Source organism: Myotis brandtii, unplaced genomic scaffold (assembly GCF_000412655.1).
Source record: "Myotis brandtii unplaced genomic scaffold, ASM41265v1 scaffold141, whole genome shotgun sequence".
Lineage (NCBI taxonomy): Eukaryota > Metazoa > Chordata > Mammalia > Chiroptera > Vespertilionidae > Myotis > Myotis brandtii.
The window spans coordinates 329,998-336,625 of record NW_005355037.1 but is presented as its reverse complement, the minus strand read 5'-3'; the positions used below and the strand labels follow the sequence as shown (position 1 = coordinate 336,625).

Genomic DNA, 6,628 nt, shown 5'->3' with positions numbered 1-6,628 from the left:
TATTTAGAGTGAAGAGCACAACATTTTCTTATTTTTTAAAAAGACATTTTTAATGTTATCAGAGAGGAAGGAAGAGGGAGAGAGAGATAGAAACATCAATGATGAGAGAGAATCATTGATTGGCTTCCTCTGGCATGCCCCACACTGGGGATCTAGCCCATAACCCCGGCATGTTCCCTGACCGGGAATTGAACCATGACCTCCTGGTTTATAGGTCAAGGTTCAACCACTGAGCCATGCAGGATGGGCTTTTTGTTTTGTTTTGTTTTCTCTTCTTGTTTTAACAGAGCAATGATTCTCTATAGGGGGTAGATTTTATTCCCAAGGGGCTATTTGTTAACGTGTGGGAAAATTTTTGGTTGTTGTCAATGTGCCAAGTTGGAAAAACCCTGGAGTAGAAATGTATTAAAGAACCTTAATACTACAGAGTATATTAATAATTAATTAATAAGAATATAAGCATTATGAAGTTAGAGCTCTGCTAACAACTATGCCTTCAGTGAATATTTGTTTAATAAACACATAAACAGGTAAAATACAAACAATTGTTCCCTGAAGACTTGCTCAGTTTTTTGTATGCAAAAGGACACAAGTAATTATTCTTTTCTATGCCAAAACAAGTTAGTAATCATCGCTGTAGGGCAATATATTCTATTTAATGTATGAGAAGCATTTTTAGGATTATGTTTATGACATACTTCAGAATGCATGTTAATGAAGAGTTGAAATTGCTTTCAGCTCATTCTAATATAAGACATATTAAGATAGATTTGGAAAAACATAATATAGCCATTTTATTATACTGTAAAATTACCGCTCCTTCTTATGGAAAAATAAAATTTGTGGAAAGGGCCTTTTTGCAATTTTTAGCCATAAATGATAAAATTTTTATATACCCCAGGCATAATATTACTTATAAACTTATACCATACACCACTTTAACTTAAACTTTTTATTATTATTATTAAGGGGAGTGATCAGAGTCAAAACCATATGCTGTGGCTTTTACCCTACGGAAATCTCAAATACACTGCAAAAATAATTATGCTCACTTAATGGAGTTACTGGAGAGAATGTGGCACTGGATGGTAAGATGTATATAATCTAATAAAAACCCTCTGTAAACTCTCTAAAGCCTTGTGCTAGGAATTTTGAGTTTGGTGGGTTTTCTCTTATTAAAGACTAAGCAGCAGTTGAAATATCTGAGAAAATAAAGAGTGCTAAGGATTCAAAAGCTTTCTTTCTCAGGGAGCCTATCCTATCTAATAAGAGAAAAGATGGTAATTAGCCGTACAGCCATTACCCTTCCCATTGGCTAATCATGGAGATATGCAAATTAACTGCCAACCAAGATGGCGGCCGTCAGCCAGGCAGTTGACGCGAACAGAAAGGCTTGCTTGCTTCAGTGACGGAGGAAGCCAAGCTTCCCCGCCTGCCTTGCCGGCCTCTCAGCTGCACTCTAAGAAACATTGTAACAAATATAGAAGCTAAACAAAACCCCGGGCTTCAGCCAGCAGGACCGCAACATTGTTTCAAATACAGAAGGTAAACAAAGGCCAAAAACCTGCTTTCAGCAGCGGAGGTCTCATAGCTGGAGCCGAGCCTCAGAGCTAAAGCTGGCCCCGAATAAAAAAAAAAAAGGAAAAAAGGACAGGTTGGGAGCTTCAGTCACCCTCAGCCCCTCACCCAGGCTGGCCAGGCACCCCAGTGGGGACCCCCACCCTAAAAGGGGTGTGACCAGATGAAAACAGCCATCATCCCCTCACCCAGGCTGGCCAGGCACCCCAGTGGGGACCCCCACCCTAAAAGGGGGGTGACCTGATGAAAACAGCCATCATCCCCTCACCCAGGCTGGCCAGGCACCCCAGTGGGGACCCCCACCCTAAAAGGGGGGTGACCTGATGAAAACAGCCATCATCCCCTCACCCAGGCTGGCCAGGCACCCCAGTGGGGACCCCCACCCTAAAAGGGGGGTGACCTGATGAAAACAGCCATCATCCCCTCACCCAGGCTGGCCAGGCACCCCAGTGGGGACCCCCACCCTAAAAGGGGGGTGACCTGATGAAAACAGCCATCATCCCCTCACCCAGGCTGGCCAGGCACCCCAGTGGGGACCCCCACCCTAAAAGGGGGGTGACCTGATGAAAACAGCCATCATCCCCTCACCCAGGCTGGCCAGGCACCCCAGTGGGGACCCCCACCCTAAAAGGGGGGTGACCTGATGAAAACAGCCATCATCCCCTCACCCAGGCTGGCCAGGCACCCCAGTGGGGACCCCCACCCTAAAAGGGGGGTGACCTGATGAAAACAGCCATCATCCCCTCACCCAGGCTGGCCAGGCACCCCAGTGGGGACCCCCACCCTAAAAGGGGGGTGACCTGATGAAAACAGCCATCATCCCCTCACCCAGGCTGGCCAGGCACCCCAGTGGGGACCCCCACCCTAAAAGGGGGGTGACCTGATGAAAACAGCCATCATCCCCTCACCCAGGCTGGCCAGGCACCCCAGTGGGGACCCCCACCCTAAAAGGGGGGTGACCTGATGAAAACAGCCATCATCCCCTCACCCAGGCTGGCCAGGCACCCCAGTGGGGACCCCCACCCTAAAAGGGGGGTGACCTGATGAAAACAGCCATCATCCCCTCACCCAGGCTGGCCAGGCACCCCAGTGGGGACCCCCACCCTAAAAGGGGGGTGACCTGATGAAAACAGCCATCATCCCCTCACCCAGGCTGGCCAGGCACCCCAGTGGGGACCCCCACCCTAAAAGGGGGGTGACCTGATGAAAACAGCCATCATCCCCTCACCCAGGCTGGCCAGGCACCCCAGTGGGGACCCCCACCCTAAAAGGGGGGTGACCTGATGAAAACAGCCATCATCCCCTCACCCAGGCTGGCCAGGCACCCCAGTGGGGACCCCCACCCTAAAAGGGGGGTGACCTGATGAAAACAGCCATCATCCCCTCACCCAGGCTGGCCAGGCACCCCAGTGGGGACCCCCACCCTAAAAGGGGGGTGACCTGATGAAAACAGCCATCATCCCCTCACCCAGGCTGGCCAGGCACCCCAGTGGGGACCCCCACCCTAAAAGGGGGGTGACCTGATGAAAACAGCCATCATCCCCTCACCCAGGCTGGCCAGGCACCCCAGTGGGGACCCCCACCCTAAAAGGGGGGTGACCTGATGAAAACAGCCATCATCCCCTCACCCAGGCTGGCCAGGCACCCCAGTGGGGACCCCCACCCTAAAAGGGGGGTGACCTGATGAAAACAGCCATCATCCCCTCACCCAGGCTGGCCAGGCACCCCAGTGGGGACCCCCACCCTAAAAGGGGGGTGACCTGATGAAAACAGCCATCATCCCCTCACCCAGGCTGGCCAGGCACCCCAGTGGGGACCCCCACCCTAAAAGGGGGGTGACCTGATGAAAACAGCCATCATCCCCTCACCCAGGCTGGCCAGGCACCCCAGTGGGGACCCCCACCCTAAAAGGGGGGTGACCTGATGAAAACAGCCATCATCCCCTCACCCAGGCTGGCCAGGCACCCCAGTGGGGACCCCCACCCTAAAAGGGGGGTGACCTGATGAAAACAGCCATCATCCCCTCACCCAGGCTGGCCAGGCACCCCAGTGGGGACCCCCACCCTAAAAGGGGGGTGACCTGATGAAAACAGCCATCATCCCCTCACCCAGGCTGGCCAGGCACCCCAGTGGGGACCCCCACCCTAAAAGGGGGGTGACCTGATGAAAACAGCCATCATCCCCTCACCCAGGCTGGCCAGGCACCCCAGTGGGGACCCCCACCCTAAAAGGGGGGTGACCTGATGAAAACAGCCATCATCCCCTCACCCAGGCTGGCCAGGCACCCCAGTGGGGACCCCCACCCTAAAAGGGGGGTGACCTGATGAAAACAGCCATCATCCCCTCACCCAGGCTGGCCAGGCACCCCAGTGGGGACCCCCACCCTAAAAGGGGGGTGACCTGATGAAAACAGCCATCATCCCCTCACCCAGGCTGGCCAGGCACCCCAGTGGGGACCCCCACCCTAAAAGGGGGGTGACCTGATGAAAACAGCCATCATCCCCTCACCCAGGCTGGCCAGGCACCCCAGTGGGGACCCCCACCCTAAAAGGGGGGTGACCTGATGAAAACAAAATATTAAAAAATTAAAAATTAATAAAATATTAATTGAAATGTATCTGCATTACATGAAAAATCTCCTAATTGCTTCTAGCATAATTTATTAAATTGTGCTAAAATTTACAAGGGTTCAATTAAAAAATATCTTAATTCTAAATGATATAATAGAAAATATATAATAGTGCAGTTATAAGCACTTATCTGAAAATAAAAATTTAAAGAAGTGAATTTAAAGAAGGGATTAGCCAAAGAAAATATATGCACAACCCATGGACACAGACAACAGTATGGTGATGGCCAGAGAGAAGTGGGGGGCAAGAGCTGGGTAGAGGGGGCAAAAGGGGGGAAATAGGGACATCCTATATAATAATAATAAAAGGCTAATATGCACATTGACTGAACGGCAGAATGACCAGTTGCTATGATGCGCACTGGCCACCAGAGGGCAGACGCTCAATGCAGGAGCTGCCCCCTGGTGGTCAGTGCACTTCAATATGAAGAGTGCCACTGAGCCAGAAGCTGGCTCATGGCTGGCCAGCGCAGTGGTGGTGGCAGGAGCTTCTTCCACCTCTGTGGCAGCACTAAGTAAATGTCCAACTAACGGTTTAGGACCGATCTCTTGGGGGCCTAAGCCTTTAGTCGGACATCCCCCGAGGGCTCCCTGGCTGCCAGAAGGATGTCTGACTGCAAGCTTATGCCTGATCCCCCGGGGAGTGGGCTTAAGTCGCAGGTGGACATCCCCCAAGGGGTCCTGGACTGAAAATGGGCGCAGGCCAGGCTGAGGGACCCTCCCCCTAAGTGCACAAATTTTTATGCACCGGGCCTTTAGTTCTATAATAATAATAAAACTGTAATATGCTAATTAGACCAGATGGCCGGACAACATTCCAGACAACCTTCCCGATGAAGCTGGGGCTGTGAGGCTGAGGCAAGCCGGGGCTGCAAGGGCTGGGCCCCCTGCACGAATTTTGTGCATCAGGCCTCTAGTTCCATCATAAGTGTAAAGTAAAGGATTTGCACCTTAGGGAAATCAGTGTCTTTCTGAGACACAGACAGTGAGACAGTAAGACAGAGAGAGAGAGGGAGAGAGAGAAAGGGGTGAGGGGCAGAGGGGTAATTTTTAAATTATGTTTTTCAAAAATATATCATGTTGAATTTTGCTTTATTTGGAAACTAAAAAATAAATTTAGACCCTCATCATTTTCTTTTTATTAGCCCCCTAAGTGTCTTTCTGTGACAGTGTTTTTTTCATCCAGCCCATTCCTCAGAACTTCATTTTTTTCAAGAACACAGATATAGAATACCTGCCCCCAACCTTGAGATACTTGACCTCTTAACATTCTTTTATTTTTATTTATTTATTTTTTACTTCTTGGTGAAGAGATTTACCAAAGAACATATATGCATAGCCCTTGGAGTGATGGCCAGGCAGGTGGGGTTACTGGGTGAAGGTGAGCAAAGTGGACGGGGGGGAGGGGACACCTGTAATAGTGTCTAAAACAAAAACAAAGTAAAAAAAATAAGCTAGAGAAAATTAATCATTGTGCGATGAGGAAACATGATAAAAGCAGAGATAGTTGATTTCTTAAACCAGGGTTCTTAGCCTCTAACGTAAACAACCCCTAGGAAGGGACTAGAAAGATAACCAAGAAGTATCTTCTTTCTTTATCCCTCATACATTTCTTTGGATTTCTATTTTATTCTTCTCTCCATTTTTCGAGGGGCATATAAAGCAATGTCCTCTTCTCTACAGCTACTCTTAAAAAATAAATTTCCATGCTATGTACCATTACTTTTGTGGGCAAAGATTTTCATTAGACTTGGAACAATAGCATTGATTCTGTGGAGGCTGAAGAGCAATGAGTGAAAGAGAGAGAATTAATCTAAGAAAGATTATTGGAAATAATACAATTATTATTAAGAATATGTAACAAAATACCTCATGATTCAGTTAAAAAAACTGAAAATGCCACAAGTGAGATACAATTCCAACTCTAGGTATTTGCAAGAGAGAAATTCTCAAATATATTCCAAGGAATAATATACCTAAGTATTGCAGCATCCTTTGAAATGGAAACATTTGGAAACATATTAAATGTTCTCCAACAGGAAAATGGATAGATGTATGTTGTGGAGTACTAATCAGTAGGTAAAATAAATGAACTAGAACTACATACAACAACATGGACATTTCTCAGAAACAGTATTAAATTAAGAAAAGACATGGCTTATAATGATGCCTGCAAGTATGATACCATCTAAATGAAATTTACAAACACACATGCAAATTGAGGGAAAAAACAGTGGAAGCTGTTTATGGATATATATATATCTACACTAATAAAAGAGAAACATGGTAATTAGCGTATGACCGCTACCCTTCCCATTGGCTAATCAGCATATCCTTATGCAAATTAACTGTCAGCCAAGATGGCGGCTGGCAGCCATGCACTGAAGCTAGCAGGGAGGCTTGCTTGCTCCAGTGACGGCG

General features: G+C 48.0%; 1 pseudogene; it reads right to left on the bottom strand.

Moving 5' to 3' along the window:
• Window positions 1–6,628, bottom strand: part of LOC106725182 — a 36,412-nt pseudogene that overhangs the window by 922 nt on the left and 28,862 nt on the right.